Source organism: Scyliorhinus torazame, chromosome 22 (genome assembly GCF_047496885.1).
Source record: "Scyliorhinus torazame isolate Kashiwa2021f chromosome 22, sScyTor2.1, whole genome shotgun sequence".
Taxonomy (NCBI): Eukaryota; Metazoa; Chordata; class Chondrichthyes; order Carcharhiniformes; family Scyliorhinidae; genus Scyliorhinus; species Scyliorhinus torazame.
This window is the reverse complement of record NC_092728.1, coordinates 79,881,723-79,902,550: the sequence shown is the minus strand read 5'-3', so window position 1 is coordinate 79,902,550 and position 20,828 is coordinate 79,881,723. Positions and strand designations below refer to the sequence as shown.

Genomic DNA, 20,828 nt, shown 5'->3' with positions numbered 1-20,828 from the left:
GCTGGAAGCGCTGTTTGAAAATCTTCCAGTTGGCCCCGAGGTTGCCGGCGATGCGGAGAGGCGGTGGCGGGCTGATGTTGTCCATGTTGCAGGATGACGGAATGCTGGTGGAAGGCAGAACACTTGCAGGTAGGTCTAAGACGTGCTAGTATGCAATCCCACTCCTGGTACCATGATGTGTTGGGTATTCTGGATCACATGCAGGTCACCAACACTTGAAGTAGTGCAACATTATTTTATTAAAAGGTTAACTATTTGAACATACTTGAACTGTGGGTAAATACGATACTAGCTTTAACTAAAGACCTTTGCCTTGTCCTAACCAGTTGATGCACTCAGCACATGGTGAATGTCTGTGTTGCAGGCTGTGAGCTCTGTGCTCCTAGCTAGCTGCTACTCGAATGAGCGGGAACTCTGATGCCCCCTGTCTTTATAGTGCGTGTGCTCTCACTGGTGATTGGCTGCGGTGTTGTGTATGTTGATTGGTCCCACTGTGTGTCATAGATTATCATAGAATTTACAGTGCAGACGGAGGCCATTCGGCCCATCGAGTCTGCACCGGCTCTTGGAAAGAGCACCCTACCCAAGGTCAACACCTCCACCCTATCCCCATAACCCAGTAACCCCACCCAACACTAAGGGCAATTTTGGACACTAAGGGCAATTTATCATGGCCAATCCACCCAACCTGCACATCTTTGGACTGTGGGTGGAAAGCGGAGCACCCGGAGGAAACCCACGCACAGACGGGGAGGATGTGCAGACTCTGCACAGACAGTGACCCAAGCCGGAATCCAACCTGTCTATCAGTGTGTGTCTGCACATGATACACTGGTGTATATTATGATAGGCACTGTCAGCTTTCAAAAATACTTTGTACCCTTTGTTTTGTAAACGTTTCAGGGCAACTTTCATACAGTACCCAAGGTGCAGCAATCTCCATTTAATGTTGTCGCTGCATCCGGCCTACATATTAACTATTTTTTGCGATTCATCACAAAGGACCCGAATGGAAGTTCCTCGCATTTTCCTTCCCTCCTCATGGAGAAACACCATATGGGACATGACTACCACTCTGAGTGCTCCAGTGAACCATGGCTTCAGTTGATGGCTAAATTCCTTTAAATACCTTTACAATGGCTGAACCGGGCAGCAGGGTGGTGCCGTGGTTAGCACTGTTGCCTCATGGCGCCGAGGACCCAGGTGAGATCACGCCCCTGGTTCACTATCCGTCTAGAGTTTGTACACTCCCCCTCTGTCTGCACGGGTCTCACCCCCACAACCCAAAAAGATGTGCAGGATAAGTGGATTGGCCACGCTAAATTGCCCCTTAATTGGAAAAAAGGAATTGGATACTATGGGCGGGATTCTCCGACCCCCCGCCGGTTTTCGGGAGGAGGCGGGGATCACGCATCGCCGGTCGGGGGCCGTTGGCAATTCTCCGGGCCCCTTTGGGCTGAGCAGCCGTCGGTTTCTGGCTAGTCCCGCTGGCATGGATAGGACATGGTCCCACACGGCGGGATCTGGCAGGTAAGTTGGCTGGTGCGGTCCTCGGGGGGGATCCGATGCCGGGGGGGGCCCCACAGTGGCCTGGCCCGTGATCGGGGCCTACTAATCTGCGGGCAGGCCTGTGTCCTGTCCGGACACTCCTTCCTTCCGCGCCGCCCCCTGTAGGGCTCCGCCATGGCTGGCGTGGAGAAGACACCCCCTGCGCATGCGCCAGAATACGTCGGCCGGTTTGCGCATGTGCTGAACCACGCTGCCGGTTCTGCGCATGCGCTAACTTGCGCAGTCCCTTCGTCGCCAGCTGGCATGGCGTCAACCCCTCCGGCGCCGGCCTAGCCCCCGGAAGTGCAGAGAATTCTCCAACTTCTGGTCGGTCCGACGCCGGAGTGTTTCGTGCCGTTTTTTACGCCGGCGTCGGGCCACCGCGATGGAATGGGAGAATCCCGTCTCCGAAATTTGAAAAATAAAATAAAATGGCTGATCCTATGTCTGCCTGTGGCAGTTTTGGGAAAATTCACTCGTTATCTCTGAGGAGTCACTAACCTTCACAAGTGCACTGTATACTCCAACTTCAACGAAAATTTTACAAAGGCTGTATGTATTTAATAACTCAGGCTGGCCAGAAGGAGGTGGATTGTCTGCAAAGATTAAAGCCCCACAGCCTTCTTTTCAATTCCTAATGGCTGAGACATTGAACAGTCTTTGGAATCCAGACAATGCATATACATCCTTTGTCAAAGACCTGGTGGAGAGGTGGGAGTCATGTGACTTGTGGAACAAGTAAAATTGCCTTGCTGAACTGCATAGCTCAGTCTGGTTACCACCTACCTAGCAGCCTCACAGTCAAGGAGCTCCGCCCAGGTGGAATACCTGCCCCCCCATCCCCATCTACACTGTTTCTGCTAGAAATTCTGTCCCATTGCCTACTAGAGTTATTCTTCCCTGTGTACCTAACTCTTCATGTGAAGTCAACATCACCAGAAAAGTGAATTATCCAGCATAGTTTTACAGCCCACTGACCTCGTGAATGAATTCCTCATTAGGCTTTGATTCTGGACTCTGGAACTCACATGAACAAACATTTATTTCTTCATGGTCCTGTACTGTGACACCCCCTTTACGCTATCCCTCTCTTTACTGTCTGATAGTGGAGGCAACGTTGTGACACTCCTATGTGTGGAGCGTGCATACATGTGTGTACTATGAGGGGACTAAGACCTCACACTGGATATTCTTTTGATAATGGATAGAAATCTTCATGGCTATTTCTAAAACTTTAAAAACTGGACAAAGACCTTTTAAAATGGATGGATCTATGTCTGTCTGCGACCCTGGAACAAAAAAAGCCATCATGGCATTTTCACAGAAACCTGCACATCGCTATCTCTGAAGAGACACTAATGACTCCCTGTGGGCTACAGAGACCAAATTCAAAGAAAATCATACAAAGGCCATCTGCATTTCATAAGCCAGGCTGGCCAACCAGAGCCTATTCATCTGCTATGACAAAGGGCTCCGCAGCATTCCTCTCAAGTTTTAATGGTTGGAACATTTAACAATATTAGGACCTTGACAAAGGGATACACATCCTCTGTCAAAGCCAGAGTGGAGATGTGGGAGACATGTGACATGGTTGTGATACCAGTAATATTGCCTTGTTGCCATTTTAAAACTACAAGCAGCCTTACAGAAAGGGGACTCTGCCCTGATTGAATTCCTGGCCCCATCTACACTGTTTCTGCTGGAATCTCTGTACCATCACCAGCAGGACTGATTCACCTCTGCATGCCTATCTCATCATGCGACGTGAACTTCACTGGAAAAGTGAATGAAACAGAATCAGTTTTCAACCTGCTGACCTTTGTGAAGGAATGCCTCATTGGACTTTGATTCTGGACTCTGGACCCCATGTGAAACAATAATTCTTCTCTCTGTGGTCCTTGCCCTGTAAATCATTATTTTCTCTATCTCTCTTTTACTGTATGAGTGCACAGGAGGTAACGTGGTGGCTCTCCTTTTGAGAGTGTGCAAATAAACTAACCCTTTGAGTTCATCGCATCTCAAGTTTGCAGTAGAAAATTGGATCGTACCAAAACTGAGGGGTTGGAAAATTCGGCACCCCTTATAAAGGGGGAAGCAAATCAAAACACCTTTCTGTTTAGAGAAATCAGGGTTATTTAAACTAACCCTCAGCCTGTCCGTAACAGTGTACATAAAACATCACCAATAACTATATATATTTCAATTAGAAATAAAGACTAATTCAAAAATAACAGGAAATTAATTGGCACCTAAAAGAGAACAATGAGCCCATTTCTTAGGTTGACAGTTTCTCAGATAAGGCCAGATGAAAAGCTTCATCCCGAACCTTAACTTACTTTCCCTGGCAGATGCTGAACAATGGGTTTTCAGTACTTTTGGGAGTTATCTCCAGCTTTGGTTCATTTAGAGTTCCTCCAACCATTCCCACATCGTTTGTAATTTAACCTTCAATATTGCGTCAACTCTGCACTTAAGTCGATCATATTCTTCACAGTTCTGCACAAAGTCACAGACCAGGAGCAGTGCCCCATCACCGTGATTAGTAACTGCCACATGCTTTATTTTACATGCAGACAGTTCAGCGAAGTTTCACTTCCATTTCTGAAGACAGTAGCCACAATGGTGTGCATTTCAGGCGGGAGTATTGCCGAAAGTGGCTGCAAAAAAAAAAACTAGCTTCCTCTGAGCACAAACGAAACCCACACACTAAATAATTGAAATAGCTCCTCCCATGTTACCAATCGCTGTGTTGTTTAACCTTTTACTCAGAACTATTTCAAAATCTGTGACCATTTGAAAAGCATACTGATGAAGAACACATGCTGACATCTTAAACACCAGCCAAGGCAGCTGAACTGACCTGAGCTTCTTGTTGATAGCCCGTGCCTGATTTATAAAGGTGGTTGCTTTGAACTTCGAGGGCGTGGGGATGGTTCCTTTGTTGCTCCATTGTAGCGTGTCTATGTGATGCTTTTTTTGTTAATCCTGTGGAGATACCAGTAAGTTAGATCTTTGCCAAAACAACCCTGCAACCAAGTATTAATTTCCCACAATCTGTTTTCTTGCCAACTCCACTGACTGTAAAATCAAAAGGCTGACCTTACATTACATTTTGAATCAATACATTCTTTCAGTTTAGCCTTCTTATACAAGATATTCGCTGGATACTATTTCGGAAGTCAACAGCAATTTCACATTTACTCGCCAAGCCAAAACAATCACGAGGACAATAGTTGTCATGCTAAGTCAAGCTTTTATTCATTGTCAATTATCCACATATCACATTACCTGTGGCAATACTACCCTGGAACTATTCTTCCTTCAAAAGTGTGACAAGATATAATTCTAAACAGTCTGAAAACACTGTTGTTTTCCTCTGGAGCTGGAAGCGGGCTAGCTGTGAGGAATTAAAACAGATTTCTCACTCAGTGTGAGTGCCACGATCTCACATGAAACAAAGTAATTTCTCAAGATCAGAATGAGCTTCACTTCCTGCTTTCGCAACGCTCCGAAGCTGGACATTGACAAACGTTTCGACAAATCATTAGTGCCAACGCTGTAAATGAACCATTAAATATTACTCAGAAGCTATTGCGAAACCTCCCGCCCACATGCAAATATATGGGTCACTCGACTAGATTTTACAGGATAAATTGGCCAGACTTTACTTTTTAACCCTTTCAACATGTGGTGTACTGTTCGCCACTCGTATTCCACAAAGGCTTCCCTCACAGCAAGAGCTTATTATGAGACAGTCAGTGACTGTATGCTCACCACAGCCTTTCCGTTTGGAGTGACCTACAGTAAAGTACACATGTAATACTGGGCAGTGAGTCAGTTACAGGAACTGAAAGAAATCTGAAGCATCAATTCTTTTTCTGGTATCTTACTAAAACTGTCCTGACTTGATCCATTCATACTGATATTTACTCTTTCCGATAATCTTTGTACCAGCTGGCACAAGATATACTTATTTACTTTTTTCTACTTCACAAAGTACTTTTTAGTGAGTCTGTTGTTTGCCTTCACTGGAAACACAGTTTAAAAGGATTAATGTGCTTGTATTTATTCCTTCATCTGAGATGAGGATAAAGTAAGTGATTGTTATTAGACCTAAATGTTGCTGAAGTGAATCAGATCACTAGTAACTTTGTGTCCTACAAATGTTCTATTGACTGGTGATATTACATACTTTTTAACCAAGGTCTTTAACCCATTGAGTACAATAACATTTTGTCAGTTTCCTTTTGTTTAATCTCGAGGAAAGGTACACCTATAATATCTGCAATAGCAACTTCATGCAGTAGAATACAAGAATCATGGAATCATAGAATTGTACAGCATAGATGAAGGCCATTCGGCCCAATTTGCCGGTGTCATCCCTTAGAATGAGAAATAGGAGAATCGAAAGCACATTTTTAAATACAAAGCAAGTAAATTGCCCGTGGCATTACTCACAGTCAGCTGCTGAACTTGACGCTATTTTAAAAATAAATTTAGAGTACACAATTCATTTTTTCCAATTAAGGGGCAATTTTAGCGTGGCCTGCACATCTTTTGGGTTGTGGAGGCGAAACCCACGCAAACACGGGGAGAATGTGAAAACTCCACATGGACAGTGACCCAGAGCCGGGATCGAACCTGGGACCTCGGCGCCGTGAGACAGCAGTTGTAAGCACTGCGCCACCGTGCTGCCAAAGTTCTTTAATGTGCAAAATAGTGATAGAACTGACATAGAGACTTAAGCAACTGGATCCACAGGACTCTTGCTGGCCTGAAGCAGCAACTATATTGTTACAGGCAATTATTTACTTCCAGGATTTCCATTCTAAGCGATTGCATTAGCAGTTTCAACCTTAGTTATTGATTCCAAAGCATAACCAAAAATCAGACCAGAAAGTTAAACCTGAAGTATGTGTATACAGAGAAATTTTTATATTTAGAGACAGTGCTTAGCAAAAACGTAAATATTGAAACTAAGTCATTCTTATTCTTAAAGAAACACCGTAAACATGGCACAAAGTTCACAAGAAGTGAACCCACTGTCCTTTGTGGTGTTGCTTTGTAAGTTTCAAATCCAGTCTGCACGGTTACATTATAACAGTTGCCAGTGAGAACATGGTGCTTATTTTTGCTTCATAGCGCCAGGGACCCGGGTTCGATTCCCAGCTTGTGTCACTGTCTGTGCAGAGTCTGCATGTTCTCCCTGTGTCTGCGTGGGTTTCCTCCTGATGCTCCGGTTTCCTCCCACAAGTCCCGAAAGATGTGCTTGTTAGGTGAATTGGACATTCTGAATTCCCCCTCTGTGTACCCGAACAGGCGCCGAAATGTGGCGTCTCGGGGATTTTCACAGTAACTTCATTGCAGTGTTAATGTAAGCCTACTTGTGACAATCATAAAGATTATTATGTTATTATTGTCATCTTAGGGCATTCTTAGTAACTCTGACTTTGACTGGCTAGGTGCAGGTTTGAAATTCAAAAACTGTGCTGCATTTTAAACCTTCCCTTAATCCTCAAGCAGTTTCCCGTCCCTGCCCTGGCACACCCTTTTTTGAAAAGATTTTTTTTAAAGCAAAATGCAGCCTGAAAATTGTTCATAGAATCAAAGAATTATAGAATCCCGACAGTGCAGAAGGAGGCCATTCAGCCCATCGAGTCTGAACTGATCCTTCGAAAGAACACCCTAATTCAGGCCCACTCATCCGCTCGACCATTTAACTGTCCCTAACCTTTGGACATTGAGGGGCTATTTATCATGGCCAATCCACCTAACCTGCATATCTTTGGACTATGGGAGGAATCTGGAGAATCCAGAGGACACCCACGGAGGCATGGGGAGAACGTGTGTGGTAGTATGTATTGGGGGTCATGTGGGACTGGAAGCCCTAATGTCATTGGCTGACAGATCCCGGGTCCTGGTTGGCCGTTGACCTCAAGCTCCGCCCTGAAGGCGGAGTATAAGAAGCCGGAGTCTTCCCACGCAGGCCAGTTTACTATCGAGCTGCGGGGGAACAGACACGCTTAATAAAGCCTCACCGACTTCACTCTATTCGTCTCACGGAGTCTTTGTGCGCTACAACGTGCAGACTCCACACTGACAATCACCTGAGGCTGGAATTGAACCCGGGTCCCTGGAGTTGTGAGGCAGCCGTGCTAACCACTGTGCCACAATGCCGCCCCATTGTGGTTGAAGGTATTCAGAAATGATTGTTTGTCCTGGTCACAGAATGTCCCACTGCCTGCTATGTTACTGGAAGCATCAACAAACATAAAACAGAAACACCAAGAACCGCCTTTCGTTAACAGACTTAGCCCAAACATGGACAAAAGAGCTGGACTCAAGAGGTGAGGTGAGAGTGACTGCCCTTGACATCAAGGCAGCATTTGACCGAGTGTGACACCAAGAATCCCAGCAAAACTGGAGTCAATGGGAATTGGGAAAACTCTCCGCTGGGTTGGGGGTCAGATGTACACAAGGGAAGATGGTGCAGTTGTTGGTCAATCATTTCACAACCAGGATATCACTGCAAGAGTTTCTCAGGGTAGTACCATAGGCTCAACTATCTTCAGCTGCTTCATCGATGCTTCCCTTCACAATAAGATCAAAGGTGGAAATACTTGCTCACGATTGTGCAATGTTCTGCACTATTTGCAACTCATGCCCAGAGGCAGCAAGTGCTGGACTATATCCAGGCTTGGGCTGCTTGTGGCAAGTTACATTTGCATCACACAAGTATCAGGCAATGTGATGTACCATCAATGACCACGAGACGAAATGGTCAAACTATTGAGGCTTTATTGCACTAGATGCTGTGCCTCCTGCAGCTGGAACCAGAATGGAAGCAGCGCAGGAGAGCATACACTTTTATACGCCGCCTGCTGGGAGGAGCCAGCAGGCTGGGATTTACTGTAATACAGTGGCAGTACCATAATACATGTAGTGTGTGATCAGTGGTGATTACCACATTCAACCCCCGTTTAAAAAACAAAAGTCCAGCGGGGGGGGGAAAACAACGTTACAGGTTGAGTCTGTCAGGGGCTTTGACCCTCCGCCGCAATCGCCTCAGTCCTAGTTGTGGTGTGGGCGCCGATGTGGGAACCTGTGACTCCAGGAGCATGTTGTCCTCCTGCTTCACCCAGTAGTGGATCCGGTGAGGGGACGGGTGCTGCTGGGGTGGAGGCTGCGGTGAGTGTCGCTGGTGGGAGGGTGAACGGCGCAGGGGCGTGGAAGGCAACTGGAGGGGGAGGGGATGGTACCAGGTCAGGGGTGCTGCTGGTTGTGGATGGGGAACCAGCGGGTGCCAGGTCCCGGAGGGAGACTGTGTCCAGTCACCCGTCATGGTGTGCCACGCAAGCATATTGTGGATTCGCATGGAGGAGGAGGACCTTTTCAACAAGGGGATCCAATTTGTGACTCTTCGCATGCTTCCGGAGGAGGACGGGCCCAGGAACTGTCAGCCAGGTTGGGAGCAAGACCCCGGAGGTGGACTTCCTAGGGAAGGCAAACACACGTTCGTGAGGGTCTCATTACTAGCAGTGCACAGGAGCGACCGGATGGAGTGGAGCGCATCGGGGAGGACCTCCTGCCAGCGGGAGACAGGGAGATTCCTAGACCGAAAGGCCAGCAGGACGGCCTTCCAGACCGTCGCGTTCTCCCTCTCCACCTGCCCGTTCCCCTGGGGATTGTAGCTGGTCGTCCTACTCGAGGCGATACCCTTGCTGAGCAGGAACTGACGCAGCTCATCACTCATGAAGGAGGATCATCGATCGCTGTGGATGTAGGTGGGAAAACCGAACAAGGTGAAGATGCTGTGTAGGGCCTTGATGACCGTGGCAGATGTCATGTGGGGGCATGGGATGGCGAATGGGAAACGGGAGTAATCATCAATGATATTGAGAAAGTACATGTTGCGGTCAGTGGTGGGGAGGGGCCCTTTGAAGTCCATGCTGAGGCGCTCAAAGGGGCGGGAGGCCTTTACCAGGTGTGCTCTATCCGTCCGATAGAAGTGCGGTTTGCACTCCGCGCAGACAGGGCAGTCCCTGGTCACGGTCCTGACCACCTCGGTGGAGTAGGGCAGGTTGCGGGCCTTGATAAAATGAAAGAACCAGGTGACCCCCGGGTGGCAGAGATCATTGTGGAGAGCCCAGAGTGATCCATTTGTGCGCTGACACATGTACCGCGGGATAGGGCATCTGGGGGCTCATTGAGCTTCCCCGGGCAATACAAGATCTCGTAGTTATAGGTGGAGAACTTGATCCTCCATCTCAAGATCTTGTCGTTCTTGATCTTGCCCCGCTGTTTATTGCTAAACATGAAGGCAACCGACCATTGGTCAGTGAGGAGAGTGAATCTCCTGCCGGCCAGGTAATGCCGCCAATGTCGCACAGCTTCCACAATGGCCTGGGCCTCCTTTTCGACGGAGGAGTGCCGAATTTCGGAGGCTTGAAGGGTGCGGGAGGAGAAAGCCACGGGTCTGCCCGCCTGGTTGAGGGTGGTCCCCAGAGCCACGTCCGATGCATCGCTCTCCACCTGAAAGGGGAGGGTTTTGTCGACCGCGTGCATTGTGGCTTTGGCAATGTCCGCCTTGATGTGGTTGAAGGCCCGGCGGGGAAAAACTGTGGACTTGATGAGTGGGCGGGCCTTGTCCGCATAATTAGGGACCCACTGGGCGTAATATGAGAAGAACCCCAGGCATCGTTTCAGGGCCTTGGGGCAGTGGGGGAGGGGGAGTTCCAGGTGGGGGCACATGCAGTCGGGGTCGGGTCCTAGGGCTCCATTTTCCACAATGTAGCCAAGAATGGCTAAGCGGGTGGTGCGGAAAATGCATTTCTCCTTATTGTTAAGTGAGGTTAAGGAGTTTGGCAGTATGGAGGAATTTCTGGAGATTCGCGTCGTGGTCCTGCTGTCGTGGCCACAGATGGTGACATTATCTAGGTACGGGAACGTGGCCCGCAGCCAGTACTGGTCAACCATTCGGTCCATCTCTCGCTGGAAGACCGAGACCCCATTGGTGACGCCGAAGGGACCTCTAAGGAAATGATAGAGGCGGCCATCTGCTTTGAATGCAGTGTATTGGCGGTCCTCCGGGCAGATGGGGAGCTGGTGATAGGCGGACTTCAAGTCAACTGTGGAGAAGACTCGATACTGCGCAAACTGATTGACCATGTCAGATATGCGTGGGAGTGGGTACACATCGAGCTGCGTGTACCGGTTGATGGTCTGACTGTAGTCGATGACCATCCGGTGTTTTTCCCCAGTCTTAACTACCTCCACTTGAGTTCTCCAGGGGCTGTTACTGACCTCAATGACCCCCTCCCGCAGAAGCTGTTGGACTTCCGACCTGATAAAGGTCCTGTCCTGTGCACTGTACCGTCTGCTCCTCATGGCGACAGGCTTACAGTCTGGGGTGAGGTTTGCGAAAAGTGAGGGCGGATCGACAGACGTGAGGGGGAAGCAGGGATCCGCCGAACTTCAGAGTAAGGCTCTGGAGGTGGACTGAAAATCAATACCTAGTAACAGGGCAGCGCAGAGGTGGGTGAGGACGTAGAGTCTGAAGTTGCTGTACTCTACGCCCTGTACAGAGAGGGTCATGACGCAGTACCCCCGGATTTGTACGGAATGGGATCCGGTGGCCAGAGAGATTTTCTGGGTGACGTGGAAGACCGGGAGGGAGCAGCGCCTCACCATAGCAGAGTGGATGAAACACTCTGTGCTCCCTGAGTCGAAAAGGCAGGTCGTCTCATGCCCGTTCATCCTTACAGTCGTCGTAGCGAGGTTGCGGGGCTGAGACTGATCGAGGGTGATGGAGGCGAGCTGCGGAAGATGTTGGGAGTTGTTGGGCTGATCGGCGGTGGCGAAGGTATCAGTGGGCCGCGAATGGCCAGGCGAGCAGGGGTCCTGAGGCGTGGTCCAAGATGGCGCCGAAGATGGCGGCGCCCATTTGGCGCACATGGTGGATGACGTCCAAGATGGCGACACCCACGGGCCGCACGTGGCGGGCGGCGGCGAAGATGGCGGTGCCCATGGAACGCACGTGGGGGGTGTAGCGATGCTGGGCCTGGAAACAGCAGCGACTGATCGGGCCTGGCAAACGGAGACGAAGTGGCCCTTCTTGCCACACCCTTTGCAGGTCACTCTCCATGCTGGCCAGCGTTGTCGGCGGTGCTTGTTCTGGCCACAAAAATAGCATTTGATGGCCTCCGGAGTTAGCTGGCTGCCACGCGGCGCAGGCTTGTGGCGTACCCGGGTCAGAAGATGGTGGGGCCCATGATGCCCACGAGGGTGCCGCGCGGTCGGAGGTGTAGGACTCTAGATTGCGGGAGGCCACGTCTAGGGAGCTAGTGAGCTGCACAGTTTCTGTAAGGTCGAGTGTACCCCCTTTCAATGACTGCTGGCGAATGTAATTGGACTTAATGCCCATGACATAGGCGTCTCTGATCAGCAGTTCGGTGTGTTGGACGGCCGAAACTGCATGGCAATTACAGTTCCTACCAAGTATCCGCAGAGCACGCAAGAAATCGTCCTGAGACTCCCACGGGTGTTGCCGTCTCGTGGACAGGAGGTGCCTGGCGAACACTTGATTCAGTCCTGATGTACTGTCCTTTTAGTAGCGCCATCGCTTCCGTGTAGGTGTGGGCGTCCCGAATGAGGGGGGAAACTTGTGGGCTCATCCATGAGTAGAGGATCTGGAGCTTCTGCGGGTCTGAGAGGGCTTCTGTAGATGCTCCGTGATATCCTTCAAAGCAGGCTAGCCAGTGCTCAAAGGTGGCTGTGGCGTCAGCTGCATGAGGGTCCAGCTCCAGGCGATCAGGCTTGATTAAGACGTTCATCTCTAAAATTCTAGTGCAATAAATTGATGCACCATCAATGACCACAAGACAAAATAGTGAAACTATTGAGGCTTTATTGCACTAGATGTTAAGCCTCCTGCAGCTGGAACCAGAAAGGAAGCAGCGCAGGAGAGCATACACTTTTATACAGCGCCTGCTGGGAGGAGCCAGCAGGCTGGGATTTACTGTATTAACTGTAGTACAGTGGCAGTACCGTAATACACGTAGTGTGTGACCTGTGGTGTTTACCACACAATGATAATCTCCAAGAGAGAATCTAACCATTGCCCCCATGATATTCATACTGATACTATCAACATTACGGGAGTTATTGTTGATCAAAAACTGAGCTGGTTGAACTACCGTAAAAATACTGTGGCTACAAGAGAAGGTCAGAGGCTAAGAATTCTGTGGTGAGTAACTCACCTCCTGACTCCCCAAAGCCTGTCCACTACCCATAGGGCACAGGTCAGGAGTGTGATGGAATACTCCCCCACTTGCCTGGATGAGTGCAGCTCCAACAAGATGCTCGACACCATCCAGGACAAAGCAGCCTGCTTGATAGGTGTCCCATCCATAAACATTCACTCCCTTCACCACCAGAGTATCAACAGTGTTTACCATCTACAAAATACACTGCAGCAACTCACCAAATCTCTTTCCACAGAACCTTCCAAACCTGTGAGCTCTACCATTTAGAAAGACAAGGGCAGTAGATACATGGGAACAGCATCACCTGGAGGTGCTCCTCCAAACCGCACACCATCCTGTCGCCATTCCTTCGCTGTCGCTGGATTGAAAACCTTGGAACTCCCTCCCTATCACACATGGCCTACACCACATGGCCTACATCACATGGCTTCAGCAGTTCAAGAAGACAGCTCACCATCACCTTCTCAAGGACAATTAGGAATGGGCAATAAAAAGATTATTGGCCCAGGCAATGAAGCTCTCGTGAAAAGAATAACAAACTAATTAGAGGAATGCTATTGTTACAACTGGTCCCCTGAAGAGGTTCCCTAATTTGTTAACTTTGTGAATGGGATCCCAATTTTGTCCTGCTCCTGGCTGAGGAGGAGTTAACTGCTCTCCCCCCCCCCCCCCCCCCCCCCCCCCCCCCCCTATTTGTTCAACTGCTGCGACAAAGCCAACTTAAAAGGAATCCGTTCCCCAGTGGATACCTTTTCCCCATCCAAATGTTTTTACTTTTTAGAAAAAACCAATTTAACCCGGCTTTCTTGAGTCAACACATATGTTCACACACTGGTCAGAAATGAGAAGTTAAAAGTCCAGGTAAAAGTAAAGAACTGTCAGATTTTTGCTTGTCCATGAGCACAGATGATGGTATGTTGTGGGCGTTAAGTTGGGTGATTCCAGGAGAGCTGACTTTGGCATTTTAGCAGTTAGTCTGGCGACACTCGATTCTGGGGTGAGGCTGGAAAGCTGTCTGATTTCTTTTCAATGGCAGCTTCTGCTGACCCTTCTTCGAGCATCAGAACTAGAGTAAGATCCTTCGCCCGCTTGTCTTTTTACAGGGTTGACTGGCAGTGGTTTCTTCTTGTTTCCATGTCACACAAACACTCTGGCACATCAGCACACCAGTACACACCAATCAGGTCTACAGCTAGCTTTTTAACCCATGTTGTCTGTAATCCTGGAAGACAAAAACAAACATGTCTTTCGCCCCAGAAGTTTTTCTTTGAATTTAGCCCATTTTCACATTCTAAGATAAAACTCAGCAGGAGGTGGATTTTGGATTTCTACTGAGATGTGACAAGACAATCAGTCTCCATTGTCTCTGCAAACACAGGAGATTAAAGTTCAGTCTTTTGAACTTTTTCTATCTCCCTTTCTAATCTCTGCTTGAAGAATTCCCTGACACCTTTGAGGTTCGACATTCCATTCTCTCGGGACTAGTCGGTCAAGTATGATCCACATAGGACTTTTTCAGAAGGTGGTCACTTTATATTCTCGGCCATCTTTGGCTCCGTGCCTTTGGTATTTTAAAAAACACATTCCTCTTGTTAAAAAGTTCAATACGTCCATAAGTAATTTCGAGCTGTAATGCACCGTTGTGACAAGCTTTGCCTACCTATTAAATACATGTCCATGAACATCGGCAACAGTAATTTCTATTTGTATCCTCGTTGGTAAGAGAACTGCAGTGAAGGCAAAATCAATTGGTGAAAAGTAAGCTGATCAAACTCTTTCGAAAAGTGCTCTAATTCTTTTTAAAAATTACATCACTAATCTATTTTTTTAACCAATTTAGCCTATTGTTCTCCAATTGCTTCAACTTTAGTGAAGAAACTGAGTTAGCATGCAAGTTGACATGATACCACTGCCACTGAATATTGTTACATCCCCTATTATGGGCATGTACTTGCCTTCTTGCACTGTGGGCAATATCAGGATGTTGCTATTTCTGGCAGTCTTGCGCTGAGTAACACTGGGCCATGCTGAGCTCTTCCCATATGGCTGGCAAAGTAGCGCTGCGCTTGTAAAAGTTATTTAATTTTTTTCTGCTTTAGTAATTCACTGAAGGTTTCATTTCTAAATAGGCCTAAGTGCACAGTAGAAAGCAACTGATTCAATATTCTCCACCTGTACATTCGTGATGCTTGAGGCTCTGCTCTGGGGCAGCAGGAGACCTCCTACAGGTTTCCCAATGCCACTAACCTTCATGTATCGCTGTATCAACAAGATGCACTTTGGGAGAGCTGGAGATGGCTTAGCACAGCGTTAGCCCAAGCTCACGCTAAATTCCCTTCAACACTTTATATCTTTTATAGGTCTATTTAATTCAGCCACATAATAATAACAATCAGAAATTGTTATTTAATCCAGTCGATCGGACTTCTGTTGCCCAGTGAGCGATTCCTGCTTTTCCACCCCTCCCCCACCGCATCACTGAAAATTAATGTCTCGCACACACAGCTTGTGATGCTGTGCACAGATATTAATTCAAAGACAGCATAGTAACAAGGAAAAAAAATCAGCAAAACCTGTTGAATAATGTATGTATTAACCTTTTGTATGTAATGAATGAAACATTGAATTTAATGTTTTCTTATGCAGGGGATTTGTTTCATCTTTTGCTCCACCTCGCTGCATCTTTAGGCCTAAGCTGGCCACATGCAATACACCAGCCTTCTCTCGCCACTGTCACGTCTGCCTTTTAACCAAATGCTTCAGACTTAAGACCGGAGGATTTGCTTTCAGTGCCTCTTCCTCCCCTACGAGGGAGTGCATGGCCTCTGCTCAAGGCCACCCTACCACAGCATTGCTCAGGTCAGGATTTTTCCTTGTCGGGAATTGTGGACAAGGTTTCGCCATTCCCCGCCACGGCCCTTTGGAGCTCGAACCCAGTCCTTTAGAAAGAAAAAGCTTATGCGTGGGTTACGGACAAATAACGGCATTGCATTGTTTGTCCTGTCTAAGAATCAATCTTCATTTTGTGATTGATTCTGTGACGGAAAATTCATTGACATGGACAGGAGGGAAGAAATTGGTCCATGCAAGCGACTGGCACCAACTGGTCAAAGTCACCAAAGGGAATCTGAGTTCCAGATTGGGCTGGTGTGAGGCCTGGTTGGAATTGGAGCTTGGGCCTAAGGCGGCCACAGTTGAAAGCCACCGAGACCAGAGGACATTGTTCGAGATGGAAAGGGCCCAAGTGCAAGCAAGTGAAAGTTGATGAGATGTTGGGGCGGGGTTGGAGGGGGGTGGGGGAAGAGAGAACAAAATCTGAATATGAAACCAGCCTCTCTTCTCTGTGTCCCAGTGGGTTTGACGCGGCTGCAGGGAAAAGGAACAGACAGATCCGTGCCAGTGCTTCACTGAGGCTGTTGTGAAAATGATATTTACCTTGTTGAGAACGGGAGGCCAGGAACATCAGCTCCTGCTGGACAGCGGAGCTTTTGTGTGTATGCAGACCGGAGCGGGCTGCACATGTGCAGTTTTGCAATGTTGACATCTTTTTCGCCCAGTGTGCTAGTGCATGAATACAAACTGCACTAATAGCCCAGATCAGGTGACCAAGAGTGGAGCACTATGGGAATCTGTGTCCTGGCAAGGGACAGGGAGCGAAGACAGGAAGATGTCCCAAAAGAAAGGCCCAGGGAGCGGACAAGGTCAGATCCCTGTTAAATTATGGTTGAAACAAAAGAGGTGAGCAGAGAAACAGGATCTGAATGGGAACGGTGATCGTTGAGGCAAACGTGCCCCTTTGAAGCAGTGGTATTCTGCTCAGCACAGCTGAAGGTCTTAACTTGTGCATGTGAGTTGGTGCTCAAGTGTATCCTCAGGAGTCCAGGTGACCATGAAACAAGATTGAAAGCCTATAAGTGGGCCGTTGTTTATACTGTCCAGGTTGGAGTGACATTTGGAGAGAATTCGCAGGTTACATTTTCAAAGGGGACGACTGGAATCCCACATGAGAGAGGCAGAGTTTCAGTAAGACTGGTTGACGCACGATCAATGACCACTAAAGCGAGGCTGTAGTCCAACTGAAGGCTTTAATAAGCTAGATGTTTCCCCCAGCAGCTCAGGTACAGAATGAAGGCTGCTGGGGCGGCACGGATCTTATACCCCGCCTAGCAGGGCGGAGCTACCATACATCTTGACCAATGGGAAGCATACAGTTTCTACCAATGGTTTTCCAGCATTACCAGGTACCATAATACCTCCACTACCACATTCACCCCCTGTTAAAAAAGAGTCCGGCGGGGGTGGTGGCCTGATACTACAAAAATGGCAACGTGGTAGAATTAGTAATGGAGGTACCGTAATACCTCCGTACAGCATTTTGTAACTATTTACAATTCTAATAACAATTTACAATTTATGATTAAAATTTACAATTTAAAATGAAGCAATCAGTCGATCGGGGGCCCTGGCCGTCCGCTGTGATCGTCGGAGCTTCGATGGTGACTCCGGTGGAGGCTCGGGCGTCTGTGACTCTGAGAGCGTGGCTTCGATCTCCGTGGCAGCTTCGACACCCCTTGACGGCGCTGGTGGGGAAAATGGTTGACTTGGGAAGGGAGCGCCTGCGGGGTGCATCGGTGGGTGGGGGGGCCTAGACGGGGCTGGCGGAAGGACCGATCCTCCTGTAAGGTGCCCTGGTGGAGGGGAGGGTTGGACTGGTGGCTGGGGTGTGCGTGGGGCTCCGGTGGGCATCAGGTCTCGTAGGGAGACCGTATCTTGTCGGCCGTCGGGGTACACCACGTAGGCGTACTGGGGGTTAGCGTGGAAAAGATGGTCCCTCTCGACCAACGGGTCCGACTTGTGCGCCCGCGCGTGTTTTCGGAGCAGGATGGGTCCGGGAGCTGCCAGCCAGGTCGGGAGCGAGGTCCCAGAGGACCTCCTGGGGAACACAACGAGACGTTTGTGAGGTATCTGGTTGGTTGTGGTACAAAGCAGTGACCGGATGGAGTGGAGGGCATCCGGGAGGACTTCCTGTCAGTGGGTGACTGGGAGATTCCTGGACCGTAGGGCCAGTAGGACGGTCTTCCAGACCGTTCGGTTCTCCCTCTCTACCTGTCCGTTACCCCGGGGGTTGTAACTGGTCGTCCTGCTTGAGGCGATGACCTTGCTGAGCAGGAATTGACGCAGTTCGTCGCTCATAAAGGAGGACCCCCTATCACTGTGTATGTATGCGGGGAACCCGAACAGTGCAAAGATGCTGTGGAGGGCCTTGATGATGGTGGTTGTGTCGGGGCAGGGGGTGGCGAATGGGAACCGGGAGTACTCGTCAATCATGTTCAGGAAGTACGTGTTGCGGTCGGTGGAGAGGAGGGGGCCTTTGAAGTCCATGCTGAGGCGTTCAAAGGGATAGGAAGCCTTTATCTGGTGCGCTTTCTCTGGCCGGTAGAAGTGCGGTTTGCATTCCCGCAGATTTGGCAGTCCCTGGTGGCTGCCCTGAGCTCCTCGATGGAGTAGGGCAGGTTGCGGGTCTTGACGAAATGGAAAAAGCGATTGACCCCCGAGTGGCAGAGGTCCTCGTGGAGGGCTCGGAGGCGGTCCACTTTGCGGTGGCACATGTGCCGCGGGACAGGGCATCAGGAGGCTTGTTTAGCTTTCCGGGACGATAGAAGATCTCGTAGTTGTAGGTGGAGAGTTCGATCCTCCACCGCAAGATCTTATCGTTCTTTATCTTGCCCCGCTGTGCATTATCGAACATGAAAGCAACCGACCGTTGGTCAGTGAGGAGAGTGAATCTCCTGCCGGCCAGGTAATGCCTCCAATGTCGCACAGCTTCTACGACGGCCTGGGCCTCCTTTTCAACTGAGGAGTGGCGGATTTCAGAAGCATGGAGGGTACGTGAGAAGAAGGCCACAGGTCTGCCCGCTTGGTTGAGGGTGGCCGCTAGATCTACGTCAGACGCATCGCTCTCGACCTGGAAAGGGAGGGACTTGTCGATGGCGTGCATCGTGGCCTTTGCAATGTCTGCTTTGATGCGGCTGAAGGCCTTGCGGGCCTCTATCGACAGGGGAAAAGCTGTGGATTGGATCAGGGGACGGGCCTTGTCCGCATAGTTGGGGACCCACTGGGCGTAGTAACTGAAAAACCCTAGCCAGCGCTTCAGGGCTTTGGGGCAGTGAGGGAGGGGGAACTCCATAAGGGGGCGCATGCGTTCAGGGTCGGGGCCTATAATTCTTTTGCACTATGTAGCCGAGGATGGCTAGGCGGTCGGTGCTAAACACGCATTTATCCTTGTTGTAGTAAGGTTAAGAATCTTTGTGGTCTGGAGGAATTTTCGGAGGTTGGTGTCGTGGTCCTGCTGGTCGTGGCCGCAGATGGTGACATTATCGAGATACGGGAATGTTGCCCATAAACCGTACCGGTCAACCATTCGGTCCATCTCACGCTGGAAGACCGAGACCCCGTTGGTGACACCGAAGGGAACCCTTAAGAAGTGATAGAGCCGCCCATCTGTCTCAAAGGCAGTGTATTTGCGGTCACTAGTGCGGATGGGGAGCTGGTGGTAGGCAAACTTAAGGTCCACCGTGGAGAAGACCTTGTAATGCACGATCCTGTTTATCAGGTCGGATATGCGGGGGAGAGGGTATACGTCCAGCTGCGTAAACCTTTTGATGGTCTGACTGTAGTCGATGACCATCCTATGCTTCTCCCCGGTCTTTACCACCACTACTTGAGCTCTCCAGGGACTGTTGCTAGCTTCAATGACTCCTTCCCTCAGTAGCCTTTGGACCTCTGACCTAATAAAGATCCAGTCCTGGGCACTGTAGCGTCTGCTCCTGCTGGCGACGGGTTTGCAATCCAGGGTGAGGTTCGCAAACAGGGAAGGCGGATCGACCTTGAGGGTCGCTAGGCCGCAGACAGTGAGGGGGGGTATAGGGCCGCCGAATTTGAAAGTTAGACTTTGGAGATTACATTGGAAGTCTAAACCTAGGAGTGTGGCCGCGCAGAGGTGGGGAAGGACGTAGAGCTGGTAATGTTTAAACTCCCTTCCCTGGACTGTGAGGTTTGCTACACAAAACCCCTTTATCTCGACTGAGTGGGAACCGGAGGCCAGGGAGATTTTTTGATTAACGGGGTGGACAAGGAGAGAACAGTACCTTACCGTGTCGGGGTGTATGAAGCTGTCCGAGATCCCAGAGTCGATTAGGCAGGACGTCTTGTGCCCGTTGATAAATACAGTCGTTGGAGCAGTTGAGAGTGTTCGACGCCGGGACTGATCCAGAGTCACCGAGGCTAATCGCAGCAGTTGAGTGTTCTCTTCGGGCAGTGTGTGGTCAGCCGAGCTGGGGTCCTGGGCGTTCATCCAAGATGGCGGCTCCCATTGGTCACATCTGGCTGGGGGTGCACAAAATGGCGGCTCCCATCCCTCTAACGTGGCGTCTGCGGGACAAGATGGCGGTGCCTGGAGTACGTGGCCCTGGAGTAGGAAGATGGCGGCGACCACTGGCTGCATGGGGACCGTGGAGAGGTTTGTGGTGGCGGTCCGTATTCGCCGCCGGAGACCGCGGCAACCGCACGGGCCTGGCATACCACCACAAAATGGCCCTTTTTACCGCATCCCTTTCAAGTGGATGCGCGGGCCGGGCAACGCTGGCGGGGGTGCTTGGCTTGCCCACAAAAGTAGCAGCGGGGCCCCCCGGGGTTGCCAGGCCGCCTTGCAGCACAAGCTTGTGGGGGGATGGGAGACGTCTCGGAATCGGCTGCGGAGGGGTTCCACGCTGCCCAGGGGCTGTCGCGCGGTCGGGAATGTAAGCGCGGGCATTTCTGGAGGCCACATCCAGGGAGCCTGCAAGGGCCCGTGCCTCCTTGAGAGCTAGAGTGTCTTTTTCTAGCAATCGCTGGCAGATTTGGGAGGATAGCATACCTGCCACGAAAGCGTCCCGGGCCAAGAGTTCAGTGTGTTCGCTCGGCGAAACTTGCGGGCAGCTGCAGTTTCTCCCCAACACCAGGAGTGCACAGTAGAAT

At 49.8% G+C, this 20,828-nt stretch overlaps 1 long non-coding RNA gene across 2 annotated transcripts in view; it reads right to left on the bottom strand.

Moving 5' to 3' along the window:
- Positions 1-4,500: 4,500 nt before the first annotated feature.
- Positions 4,501-20,828, bottom strand: part of LOC140399159 (uncharacterized) — a 94,374-nt gene continuing 78,046 nt past the window's right edge. The window contains exon 3 of one of the 2 annotated variants that reach the window (XR_011937648.1): positions 4,501-4,533. This is a non-coding gene — a long non-coding RNA (uncharacterized lncRNA). The remainder of the gene's footprint in view (positions 4,534-20,828) is intronic. The other variant, XR_011937649.1, reaches the window with a different exon arrangement.